Here is a 14,143-nt window from a genome sequence, read left to right as displayed (position 1 = left end):
AAGCCTTATATTCCGTCCTGGGCTCTGCCTCCTTGGGTAAATCAGTGCATTCACCTGGGTCCTGGTTTGCTTAGCTGTAAATCTGGCCCCTTAGAAAGCCAGTCGTGGCACAGTAGTGTTTAGGCTTCTCCAGAATTTCATTACTTATTAACTGCTTTAAGGGGGCATGAATTCCTGCTTTGTATTTTCAGGAAGGTGTTTTCCCAGCCAAGGCCATATTCGGCATCACTGGTCCAATCTGCTTGTCTGCACGTGAAGGCTCCAAGGCAGGCTGCACGAGGCTATTGTTCCCTTGCTTAACAGAAGCAGTGTATCAACGTCCTTTGGCAGAGAGGTGGCCTCTGATACAGAAGCCAAGCTGCTCTCACAGTGGCTTTGTTGTGCTCTTCTGGCCACTGCAGGTGCCCTGATTTGTCCCACCTACTCAGACATCCGGCAGCCTGAACCACCTTATCTCTTAGCATCTGCGCCTCCTTGTTTGAAGCACCCCACTTCTCTTGTGGACCAGCGTCCACATACACCCGGACCTCCGTGTGCCTGCCCGGATTTCTGACTTCGTTCTTTGACTAATCCGTTGACTTAATGGTCCCTGGCCCCTGGTGGCTCCTCACACCTGACCCACATCCCGGAGACTGCACCCATTCTCAAACACCTGGTTATGTCAGGCCTGATACTTTGCCCTGTGTTTATGACTCACCTTCTTCCAACATCCAGATAACACCATGCAGATAGGATTATATGAAATGGTGCTCGACTGGGCTGGAAGAGGTTGTTTACCCAGTTGGATGCTGAAGAGAAGAGATGGCAATGATAATTACTAAAACTGTATTCATTTCTTGCCATTTGCTGTGTTCTAAAAAACCCTGCTGGGATACAGAAGAGGAAAGGGTTTGAATTTGCTCTGCCTTCTGATTAAGAACTTGCTTAAAGGAACTTGCTCCAGTGTAGACCTATGCATAAGGCCTAGCAGCTGCTGCCTTTATTCTATGTGGTGACTTGAGCTAAACGAAATGAATCAGAACTGCACCCTGTACGCAAGGGATATTATTTCTGTCATTTTGGGCTGCCAACAAAATGCCAAGAAAATTACAAAGTAATAGCTACCACTGTGAAGGAGAATGAGAAAGAAAATAAACTTTTTATGCCTAAGGAAAAGCTTTCCATTCCCTCTACTTTTACAGGGCAATCCAAGAGCCTTCTGTGGGTCTTGGCACCAGACATCCCATAAACAATCATTTGCACACACTAGGAATCCAAATGTGTTCTGTTCCTGGGGTCTGCATCCTTTACCTTGAAAGGAACAGAGAAAGAGTTTTAATCAGATTTATTTTATATACAACAATTGCCTCTTTTGTCAGCAAGAAAGAAATCCAGTTAAGTGGATATTCTTATAAAGAGCAGCATAAGCATTTTAAAAATTAAATCACACCTTATAAGGCTTGGCCTTTCTTCCCCTTTCCCACTTCCCCCCAAATCTACCACACAAACCTGGCAATGACCTGCCTTCTCATTGCCTGAAGTTCTGGCAGAAACCTACAGAGAAAGAGAAAAGCTCTTGTCCAGTGACATTCTAAATGTACATTCAATCCCTGTTGAAAATTTTTAAAAAGAAAAGGCCTTAGGTGGGAGTGCAATATTTAACACGTCTCCACGGCTTTTGCTACTTTCCTTCAGCATTGAAATTTGTAGGGTCCATGGATGGCTGGACGGCTCAGCAGTGGAGCGTCTGCCTCTGGCCCAGGGCGTGATCCCAGGGTCCGGGATCAAGTCCCACATCGGGCTCCCTGCGAGGAGCCTGCTTCTCCTTCTGCCTGTGTCTCTCTCTCTTTCAGTCTCCCATGAATAAGTAGATAAAATCTTAAAAAAAAAAAAAAATCTGTAGGGTCCACACAGGCATTGAAGGGGGATCCAGGAATTCACAGAAAGTTTGTCTTTCTGTAGCCATGAAGGGTCTACAGACTGGAAAAAGACCAAACCAGGAGCAGAAGGGGAGGCAGTGAGAAAATATAGAAAACAATTGCAAATTTACTGATTTCATTTCAATTTAGGACCCAAGGCATCCGCAGATGAGGAAGCATACTCAGAGAGTGGTATGGCTCCCCCAGACTGCTGTCTACCTCTGGGGGGGCCATCACCCAACTGGCCAGTACTTCAGGCCACTCGAGCACATTTGCTTCATTAGGTCCTCAAACAATGAGAAGATTAGACCGTAAGATCCTCTAGGAGAAACAACACTGCTTTACTTTATTTTCGGCATCTGTAAAGGCCCTGTAGAAAAGCCCGGCTCTCCTGATTTCCAGCTCTGGGCTCTTCTTGTTGTGTCAGGTCTACTGGTCAGCACCATGGTCATGTCTGGAGAGAAGCAGGATGACAAGTTGAGTATAAAATATAAATGTTTGTGAAAGGTATGAGGAGAAGCTTGGAGGTTTCAGCAGATGATGGTGAGCATTTTCATGGGTAGATGACAAATGTCTGAACTCTATGGAAAAAAATAGGGAATTCTACAGCAGAAAATGTGGATCTGAGTTCTCTTTCACTTCCTGTTATCAAGATTGTGAGTGTATCCCTTACCCTTTCTAAGGTGAGTTTTACTCATCAGTTAAATAAAAATAATACTTCTTTGTCTTCCAGTCTTACCTGGCATTTGAAAAGGTCAAAAAAAAAAAATGAGAGAGATTTGTAAACAGTGTAGAATGTGAAACAAATCCATTTATTCAGCAAACATTACTTGGCCAAGATGAACTAAGCAGTTGTCAACTCTTAAAAATCAAATAATCATTGGTATGTGTGCCTGTATACAAGGGAAAGCATAACTGGTGAGGTCTGGGGATCAAAGGGAATTGGTAAAGGACACCAGAAAAGTCGTTTTCGCAATAAAATATATCTTTATGCCATGCCAGCTATGTTAAATTCATCTTAGATTTGGTATCACAAGCCAAGTGTAGGAGTTGGGTGGAGGGTTGGGAGGGCTTCTACTGGAAGCAGAGCATTCTATAGAGTATTGGGTAGGCTGTCCCATTAACTCAGATAAAACACTGAGATTGCAGCTCCTATGCTTCTGGTCTATTTTTAAAAATATCTTTTCTCATGATCACTTTCTAGGAAGACTAGTAGGGAGACAAACTGAAGGTGAGATTGAAAAAAATCTCTTGTTTTCCAAGGAAAACAAGATGGCCTGATGGTTTTCATGTATCCATAATTATTCTCAGTTCAACTATGAAATACAGATAAATTTAAGTTGTCTCAGAAATGTGACCACTCTCACAGCAATATACAAGTGTGTAGGGTCATTCCAAACTCCCATCTGTTCACTGACAAGACTGGTCTAATAGGCCCCTCTCTAAACACATCCAAGGAATCCATGGGGACACACTAATTTGTGCCTAAATCAGACTTTGCCATTTCCTTCAAATGCTGGCCAGCCAAACCAGTGCGCTGCAGTCTCTGAAGTTAAAACTCTATTTTTATAACTGTATTACTGTGACAATACTTCCACAGAGCAAAATCAGTGGTGCCCAATGTGCTGAAACTGAAAGATGGTGGCTATGCCTTAGGGCTGGAGTTCTTGCCACTGCTCTCGCAATGTGTGATGGAGACACTCCAGTTCTAAGCTTAGTGTGGTGCTGGGGCAGGGTACCCAGGAGGGATGTTTGGATCCCAATACGTCATGGTGTTTAGTGCTATGCATCTTCAGTGGGCACACCTACCTTTCTTTCAGGTGAGCAAGTACAACATAAGGATGCCTAGGTCAAGATGACTTATGGTGTCCTTTATCATTAACCTGGAACCTTCCCTCTCCTGCAGTGGTGCTCAGGCTCATTTCCGGTTTGGGCTCACATTTTAAAATGTTCTTCCATTGTTAAGGCCACCTCCATCTACCTAACACATCTGATGCCTGACTCCCAACAGTGAACAGGCTTCAATTCCAAGATGCTCCTCAGGCCCCATGTAAACCAGTGGATTAAAACAGAGTTGTGGGAGATGGCTGTTGCCTTTCTCCACTCACCAGGAGGAGGCAAGCCTGCCTCCAGCTTGGCCAACACCCCTGTTAACTATCCTCAAGCCTCTCCAGCTTTCATTTTGTCTCTTGAACGCAGTGAGCTCTTTTTTTGCTTCAGGGACTTTGCACCTGCTTTCCCTCTTCTGAGGGCTCTCTTTCTGTTGACTGCTCTTTTATGGAATTGCAGCTTCAGTGTCACCTCCCCAGAGAGGCATTTTCTCAGTCACTAGCACATGGCCATATATTTTCTCCATAGCACTTTCACAATCTGCATTTATCTTGTTTATCTACTTGGTTTATGGAAGAGCCATGAAAGCAGGGGCCTCACCTGCTTCCCTGTTGCATCCCTAGGGCCTGGCATAATGAATAGCAGAATAATCAATGGCAACACTTAACTCTGGTGGCGCACTTACTACTCACGGGGTACTGTGCTCAGGGCTTTTATGTGTACTAACCCATCGTTGATCTTAACTACAAGCCTAGGTAGTTGAGTACTCTGATGCACTCCCTTTCTATAATAAAATAAAGGGCATCGAGATTAGGTAAGGCAGTGGCTTGTCCAAGAGCAGAGCTACTGGGTACTGGTGGAGGGATGCAAACTTGGGCAATCTGACTCCAGGGTTCAGCCACTGAACAACAACGCAATATGGCCTCCTAAATTACTATAGTTTTTGGTCATTTTGTCCCATTCTGGGGATAAGGCAAAAGAACAGCATCCTCTGCTCATGCTCACACCAAGAACACACTCGGAAGGTGTGTCCACAGGACACTGGTTCTGGTGGGAAACAGACAAAGGCAACTAAATATCTCAGGGGTACCTGCCCTGCCAGACATAAAAACTTAGTATTTTTAAACATGTACAATTACGATAATAGCACCCAAAGAGGTATGTGATAATGGAACCAAGCAGGGAGGAGAAAATAGATCCAAGTACTCACAGGAACTTACTATATGGCAACGATGACATTTTAATTCATGGCAAAAGTAACAATGAATACGCTGAAATATCTCGAAGGAAAAAAATGGGATAACTACAACATACAACATATAAAAATCAGATTATGTGTCTAAATTTAAAAAATAAAATAATAAAGGGGTGCCTGAGTGGCTCAGTTAGTTAAGCATCTGACTCTTGATTTCAGCTCAGGTCTTGATCTCAGGGTGGTGAGTTCAAGCCCTGCACTGGCCTCCACACTGGGTGTGGAGCCTACGTAAAAGTAAATAAATAAATAAGCATTAAAATATTACCAGAAAATTTGGGAGATTATACTTATGTAGTGTTGAGTTGGAAACAGCTTTTTTAAAAGATTTTCTTTATTTATCCATGAGAGACACACAGAGAGAGGCAGAGACACAGGCAGAAGGAGAAGCAGGATCCCCAAGGGGAGCTTGATGCAGAACTCGATCCCAAGACCCAGGGATCACACCCTGAGCCAAAGGCAGACGCTCAACCACTGAGCCACCCAGGCATCCCAACCTTTGAAGAGATAAAAATGCTGTTTCAGTAAGAGAAGTCCTTACCTGGACACATAAAATTTTAAAATACCTTGTAGGCAAAGGCAGAAGCAAATGTTAAAATACACTGGGAAATGTCTTTGTTATATGGTTACCTCAAGATCTCTAATAAACAAAAGTATTTGTGAAATAGTATCTTCATTTCCCTAAAATACCAAAAAGTCTCCTAAAATTAAGACCAGCACTCTGTAGATCTGAAGGACAGGTTCCACATAGAGGGAAATGTACCCAACTGACAGACGGGTTCTGACCTTGTTAGCAGTCAGGGAGATGCCAATTGAAGAAGTGAAATACCATTTCCCTCCTGCCACGTGGCCAAAACATTTTAGGGCTGGTGAAGATCTACAAGAGGGGCGATGTTCCTCCACTGCTGAAAGGGACCTTAGGTGGGCTCTGTTGGGTGCTCACAAAGATATCCAGGCCTTTGTTAGAGGAATGAGCAGGAGGGAAGGGTACACCTGAGGAGAGGAGATGAAAGGCAATATAACTAGTAGGCAGATGGAAATATTTTGAAGATAGAAATATGGATTTAATGCTCACTTAGGCAAAGCCTTCAGGCAGAGAACAGAAGGGACTAAAGATGCATCCATGAGAGTCATGAACACGTAATGGACCCACAGAAGAATAACCAGGAAGGAGACTGGCCCACATAATTAATGTTCATCCATTCCAGAGGTCATTTTAATTGATTCTTCACACTTATGGATTATCGAGTTATAGGAAGTAAACCTATCCTGGGAGATGGTCTTCTGTCCCCCCCCCCTTTCCTCTCTGCGCCTACATGAGCCCTAATCCCTTCATCACCACAGCCCTATGTTAGGACAAGAATGCTGAAGCCACATCCGGCTGTACATCCTGGCTCACCACTTACTCGATACACAACCGGGGGCAATGAGCTGAACCTCCCTTCTTTCACAGGACTATTAGGAGAAATACATGGGTTAACACATGCGGACCACTTAGTACCCCCAGTAACTATGAGCCAGTAATGTTAGTATTTGTGAGTCTTCATGCTACTAATTTTCAAATACTAAGACATTCGGCTTTATTGAATTTCACAAAAGGCCTTTGAGGTCGGTACTATCAGGATTCCCTTTTACAGAAGAGGAGGCTGGAGCTTAGAAGGGGTTTAAGAACCTGGCCAGACATCCAGTCTGAGATCAGGCCCCATCCATGGACTATTCAGGCCACGCTCTCAGCTTTCCATTGCTCTGCCTCTCCTCACCTTCTGAAGATGCCCATGTTAGCATATACCAAGATCGTGATAAGATCCTATACATTTTTTTTTTTTCAAAAATTACTCCTATAGGGGTGTCTGAGTGGCTCAGTCGGTTAAGAGTCCGACTCGATTCCAGCTCAGGTCAGGATCATAGGGTCCTGGGATGGAGGCCGGCATCAAGCTCCATGCTCAGTGGGGAGTCTGCTTGAGGATGGTCTCTGCCTCTCCCTCTCCCCCTACTCCGCTCCAAAATAAATAACTACATCTTTTTTTTTAAGTTACCTCTATATTCATTTTGCCTGTAAACAACAACAAAACTCCCACCTACTATTTTCCCCTCTTTCCAGCATGATATCTTACTTCGAGGGAGGATGTCCCATGTCATCAAAGGCATTAAAAGGTGTTTCAGCCCTAGTCTTTAAGAGTTGTGTACATGGGATGCCTGGGTGGCTCAGCATTGAGTGTCTGCCTTCTGCTCAGGTCATGATCCCGGGGTCCTAGGATCAAGTCCCACATTGGGCTCCCCGTAGGGAGCCTGCTTCTCCCTCTGCCTCTGTCTGTGTCCCTCATGAATAAATAAATTACAAAATATATTAAAAAAATACTTGTGTGCATATATTCTCCTAGAACCACTGGGTCACTCACTGGTAGAAGGAAGATGGTCCTGCCTGTGCTCTCTTGCCTGTCCTCCAGTGCACAGAAGGTTGCCAGGGGCTTTTCTCCTCCACGTGACTAAGCCTTCTTTCTCCTCTATGGGTGGTGCCTTTTCTGACACGAAAAATAATTTCTTTTTCTCATTCTAAGGATGTGCATGCTCTGCATGCTGCAGTTCTCTGTGCCTGCCTGGCACACTGACACCATCTCCCTCTTGATGCCTCGGTCTTCCTCCCCACGTGACCAGGCAGCAGCCTGCCCAGACTTCAAAGGGGCTGGGGAAAGATGGGTCGTGCTCTTTTTCTCCTGTGGTGCATGACTGCCTTTCATCGGCAAGCAGTTCCTCCGACGCGGTCTCCTGGGGCCCCGTCGCTGCACTTGCCTGGAGCTGCCCTGGTTACTTGGTCTGGGCTCGTGTACAGCACTAATTCAATTTACAATGCACTTACATAACTGTTCCCAATCTCCAGTTGACCTTGATGTCAAGCAGCGGTCAAGTTGTACCAGCACAGAGAAAGGAGGAGGAATCTCTGGTCGGCCCTTGAGAACATTTTAGCTGGGGTTCTGGAATGGAATGTGGCACAGAAAGGCCAAACCAGACCAGTACATTCTTTGAAAGGGTGAAAAGCAAGGGTTGTTAATTTCTGTGAGATGGATGCTGTTGACTTTCGATCCTTTGTCACTCAGGATTATGTTAAGTGTCCTCTGACCAAAGATAAGGGGGCTGCCTTCTTTCCCATGGATTGCTGTAAGTAAATGAGCCTTCTGGCCTCATGGGAAGTGATCCTAGGAGTGTCCTCAGCTTGGAAACCTCTCAAGGGCAGACTTTCCGTGCATTCTTTTCCAGGGAGTCCTGGTTCTACTCAGTTCTAAATAGTGACAAGAACAGCTTCTGGTCTTAAGAAAGCCAGAAGCCTGAGCGAGTTAGTCAAAATTTCAGAAATTCAGTAGTGTGAAAGCTCTCTGAGAGCAGGGATTATGTCTATTTATTCTCCGTTGTATCCTTATGCCATGAAAATTGTCTGGCACAGAGTAGGTGCCGAGAAAATGTTTGCTTTGTGATGCATAACATGACGTATGATATGATTTATGGATAGTGACAACTGATCTTATTCTAGTTAATCTGCCCGAGGCTCTCATACCAGAAGTTTTCAGAACTCCATGTTACATATTTATTCACATACATGTCTCTGTGAATGTAATGTTAGATAAATGTCCTACAAAGGCATACACATGCTGCAACTCTATGTCAGGATTCATGAGCATTCGCTGATTGCTCATCCATGATCAGTATATTGGCTAGACAGGAAAGTTTTGCCCTAAACAGAGTCCATCCACACCAATCTGACTGTCTGTGCTGGCAGGTCTGGCTTCATCTGTGTGCGATTCGTGCAGACACACAGAGCCCCTTCCTGAGAATGCCTCAGGCTTAGTTCAGTGCTCTGCTGTCACTATCCCGGAATTCTTAATGATAAATTTGAACGGGGAAGGCCCCCCTTCACTTTGCACTGGACCCCACAAGTTATATAGCTGATCCTGTCAAGAGTTTGCAGAGAGCCAGCGCTGTGACACAGCATGTAATGTCACCTATGTGTGTCAACAGCCCTTGGGGAGAAAAATGGCTCCTCAATGAATGAGCCAACCACGAGGATAATATACATATCAAGAAAGGAAAAATCTACTATTTATGGAATGAGAGATACTAACTGATTAACCTCACTGATGACACACGCATGATCCATACATGCTTTGCAAAAGGTAATCAGGGATATAACCAATAAATTCACTGGTGGTTCTTCTCTGCTATGTATGAACCATGTATTTCTACTCCAGCTATCTACAGCTACCAAAGTTCCACCAGTTTTTCTGGGCCTTATAAATATTCTTAAATCCTCTATACTGCCTATCTAAATATTTTCTTGTAACATAAACCTCTCCACTGCTATCTCTATGGCTTTTTATCACATTTTAGAAATTGATCAAAATCAATTTGGGACTTTAATATATGCTATCTAGTGCTTAAAAAAAAAAAAAAAGAAAGAAGTGTTTTCATATCAGACTATGTCCATAATCTGGCTTCCCAGGAAGCACAGATAGGGCAACATATGTAATGCTAATTTTTCTAAAAACACATAGCCTGGGACTATGCTCATAGAGCTAGTAAGTAAATATCTAATGAATTAAAATAAACTATGTAGCAATTAGGAAATTTCCTGGGTACTGCACATTTACATAGGCATTAATAACTTTTACATATCTTTTTAAAGTAGAAGTTAAACTTTCTATTGAGTTGTTTTGGCTCAAAAAAATTGTTTAAGTTGCCATGATATTAGACAGTAGCCTCCACATGCTGCTTGCATAAAATGAATTCAAGGCTCTCTGTATTTCCAAACTAGAGAGCTGAAAAAATTTTAAGAAACATCAAGCCTTTGAAACAAATGGTGATGGTCTTTGGGTAGATTTAATTTTCCTGAGGTCTCAATTTGAAAGCACACCAACTGCTCAGACCTTGTGTTGCTGAGCCACTTAACATCCACTTGCATCTCATAAAGTTTCCTGTGTTTATAATTACAAAGGATATTTCATGACGGCTTGAATATTTACTTATTAAAATGTCAAGTCACTCAGCACATTGGCTGATCAGAGCAGGCTGATTCTCACGCACATCTTGATGCAAAGCAATGAAACTGTTGCTTTAAGTTGAGCTGGGGCTAGATCCTCACAGCCAGAGAGTTCTTAATTGCTTTATTCTCTAGATAGGGATTTTTCGGAAGTATATTTATTTTGCAGTAGAGAAAAAAGTTTTAAAACTTTGCTTTCACTTCACCCTGAGAATAAGAAATAAGCAGATGGAAAATAACGAGTTTCTTCAATGCTGTCTTGGCGGGAGAAATATTTTTTTTAGACTCCACATTTTTCTACATATTCCAGCAACACCAAAATCCTGTTTTTCATTAGTTTGACTCTCGTTAACTACACTTAAATCCTCACTGGGTAGAGGGGATCACAGATGGGGTGCTATCCTATCATGGTGCCCAGATAGCGAAAACGTTCTCAAACTTTGACATTGATAGAGAAGCTAATGTTTAAATTCGCACCACCACATACTTCTCAATGAAAGGAGTCTTCACATACCCTCCTCTTTTCTAAAGAGGCTCAAATCTTTTGTGTCTTCATTAAAAAACAATAACAAACTCCCCAAACACTAAAAGAATGCAATGAAATAATGACTTACCACATATAAATGGGCTAAGTTAGAATAAACAATCTTTGAAGGGAATCAACCAAAAGGGTTTAAATAGCTATTAATTTACTCATGAAAATAACATAAGCCACATATCCAGGCCGAACAAATTGGGAAGATCACGCTGGCATGAAGTTGGGAGATGGCTAAAAAATACCTACATCTCCAGTCATTCTCTAAAAGGTCTGCTTTTCATATAAATCATTGCTTTGGGGGAGATTCAATCTATCTTTTGCCACAGGCAGATGACTCTCTTAGTTTCAAACTTTCCAAATTCAGTTAACACGAGTGTCTTCTCTCCTGTCGTCCAGCTTTGCCCGATTTTAAAAACACAGCTTCTCCATAAACATTCATCTACATTCAAAACACACTTTCAAGACATCTACATTCCCACAATAATGAATTATTACAGTCGACTCTTGAACAACACAGGTTTGAGCTGTGCCGGTCCATTTATATGTGGATTTTTTTTTTTTTATCAATTTGCTGTGGTTCTGAAATTATATTTCCTCTCCCTTATTATTCTCTTAATAACGTTTGCTTTTCTCTACCTTACTTCATCGTAAGAATACAACATGGAATACATATATAAAATATGTGTTAATTGACTGTAGGTGTTATTGAAAATGCTTCTGAAGGTCAACAGTAGGCTATGAGTAGTTAAGTTTTGGGGGGAGTTAAAAGTTTTGGTTGAATAGTGGGTGGGAGTTCATGCCCCTAATCGCCACATCGTGAAAGAGTCAACTATACTTGATTAGGCACTCATTCTAAGAAGGAAGGGGAAAAAACACATGAGGAGCTTGAAGGCATTGGTTAATGCAGGTGATCCACTAGGATGCTAGGATTAAGTGATTCTCAGACCTAAAATCTTGAATGTATCCTTCCTTTCAAGGAAGTTAGAAAGGCTGAAGGGAGTTAGCTAGGAGGGTGTCATGGAGAAGTAGCAGACAGACTCCACAGAGTGCGTAGTGGTACAAATCCAGTATGCAACCCTGACTTCCTGCTAAGCAAGTGTTTCTAACCAACTGTGGAAAGGGCTGCTAACTTATCCTGTGAACTAGTATACATTTTCAGACACTGGTGCCATCATAGATAAATACAAATTGATGCTAACATTCCAAGATTTGGGGACATTAAATTGATTCTTAAAAGACCTTAAGTCAGAGTTCATGAAATTCTCAGGACACAATTTTAATTCATTTTAATTAGAAGGTTCTATCACCTGTTGTGTGGGGTGAAGTGGAGAAGTCAAGACAGTATCAAAAAGCCAAACTTGGGACGCCTGGATGGCTCAGCAGTTGAGTGTCTGCCTTCAGCTCAGGGCGTGATCCCGGACTCCCAGGATTGAGTCCTACATCGGGCTCCCTGCATGGAGCCTGCTTCTCCTTCTGCCTGTATCTCTGCTTATCTCTCTTTCTCTCTCTGTCTCTCATGAATAAATAAATAAAATATTAAAAAAAAAGAAAAGTCAAACTAAAGTAAGTTGAGTTATGACATTAAATAGAATGAAAACTACTTGCCAAGTATTCACTATTTCCAAAACCTTCATCTCTGACTATAATTGTAATGGACTCCCTGGCCCTATGGAGGCTTGGGCAGTCACTTTCGGTCCAACCTGGCCTGAGTCCCAAGAGAGCCCAGGCAACCTAGGGTTTGTTCAAAAATGAAAACCGAGGGGATCCCTGGGTGGCGCAGCGGTTTGGTGCCTGCCTTTGGCCCAGGGCGCGATCCTGGAGGCCTGGGATCGAGTCCCACGTCGGGCTCCCAGCATGGAGCCTGCTTCTCCCTCTGCCTGTGTCTCTGCCTCTTTCTCTCTCTCTCTCTGTGACTATCATAAATAAATAAAAATTTAAAAAAAAAGAAAACCAGAGTTAGATTTGTGTTGTCTTTGAGATTATTTATAGATCTAAGTGAATACCTACTTATATTCCTATCATACATGCATCATTATAAAAAGAATGAACTCAAGAACAACCAGATGGAAGAAATGCAGGAGGCAAAGTATGTGGAAAGGGTTGCAGAGCTTCCATGCCATTCTGGGTGTGCCACTCTCCCAGCAACCCACGAGCTCTCCTAACCCCAACCTTCTGGGTTTTTATGAAAGCTTCATTACATAGGCCTGGATGGTTACATTTCTGGCCATTATTTGATTAATTCAAACTTCAACCTTCCTCCTGTCCCCAGAGGTTGAGGGGCAGGCTTTAAAGCTCCAACTTTCTCACCATGGTTAGTTCCCCTATCCATCAGCCCCATCCTTGGGGGCTTCCCAAGTCACCTCTTCAACACAAACTCAAATGTGGTAGAGGGGCTTGTTATGAATAGTAAGACATTCCTTTCACCTTTATCTCCTGCAGCTATTTCAGGAACCAAGAGACCAAATATTATAAACAAAAGATGCTCCCATTGCTCTTCTTAAAAATTTCCTTCCAGTTTTATTGAGATATCATTGACATATAACATTGTACTAATTTAAGGTGTATGACATAATGATTCAAACTATATATATAGTTTATATATGAGTGTGTGTGTGTGTATACATACATGGTGTAGTGAAGTGATTACTACAATAAATTTCGTTAACACCGATCACGTCATATAGTTACAAACTTTTTCTCTTGTGATGAGAACTTTTAAGATCTACTCTCTTGCCAACTTTCAAAGACACAATAGTGTATTGTTACTAGTTAGGCAAGCCCAAGGGTTTTAGGAGCTTGTACCAGAAATGGGATGAAGACCAAATATACAGTTCTTATTATAAATTATAATACCACAATATTATATTATTATATTATCATGTTATATATTTAATCCTATTTTAGAGAAAAGGCTAGATTTGTTATTCATGCTAAAGAAAATCTCTGAAGACAAACTGATAAAAAGCACAACTGTGTGGGAATAGTTTATAATACTTGTAGAAATATTCGTGCAACTGAATTGGACTGGTAAGTAGAAAGCATCCCAGGGATAATGGTAGAGAGGATGTATAACACCTCTGGGGAAGGGTGGGGGATGGTTATGGCATATGCAGTGTCTAATGAGCTCTGCCTGACTTGGGCAGGGAACTTCTTTCTACTGAGCAAGTGACAAGCCAGGTTACAGAAGGGAGGAGGAGAGGAGGTGTGTTTCACATGATAGTTTCTGAAGGTCAGAATGAAGAGACCACCCCTCTATAATGTTGAGACAAACCTTCCTTCTGCAAGATATTCTTCACATCTTGGCATTATTTCACAGGTTAATTTTAAAATTCTTTCCTGTTGAGATCTATGTTGGCAAGTACTGGCATATCCTGAATGACATCACTTTTAAGGAAAATGAAATTCTTTACAGAGCTCTGACGGGTATTTTCACCCCTAGAATAAGAAAATTGTGATTTATGGTAGAAAAAAAAAAAAGGAAGGGCTGGGGGGAAAGGACATCTGTGACCTGTATCTCACACCAAGGCAAATCATTTAACTTATGTTTTTAAAAGAAAGAAGGGGATCCCTGGGTGGCTCAGCAGTTTCGCGCCTGC

General features: G+C 42.3%; 1 protein-coding gene across 21 annotated transcripts in view; it reads right to left on the bottom strand.

Annotated features, from left to right (window-relative positions):
* Positions 1-14,143, bottom strand: part of LOC144314196 (uncharacterized) — a 492,303-nt gene that overhangs the window by 25,169 nt on the left and 452,991 nt on the right. The window contains exons 11-12 of one of the 21 annotated variants that reach the window (XR_013379995.1): positions 1,489-1,533; positions 698-1,290 (exon numbers count right to left, since the gene is read on the bottom strand). The exons of 19 other annotated variants lie outside the window; for them this stretch is intronic. The gene's annotated coding sequence lies outside the window, so the exon portion shown is untranslated. Of the gene's footprint in view, positions 1-697; positions 1,291-1,488; positions 1,534-14,143 lie in introns of those variants that run through there. One more of the 21 variants, XR_013379982.1, reaches the window with a different exon arrangement.

The sequence above is a fragment of the Canis aureus genome, chromosome 5, assembly GCF_053574225.1.
Source record: "Canis aureus isolate CA01 chromosome 5, VMU_Caureus_v.1.0, whole genome shotgun sequence".
Lineage (NCBI taxonomy): Eukaryota > Metazoa > Chordata > Mammalia > Carnivora > Canidae > Canis > Canis aureus.
Note: the sequence above shows the minus strand (reverse complement) of the source record. Positions and strands in the feature narration are given on the sequence as shown.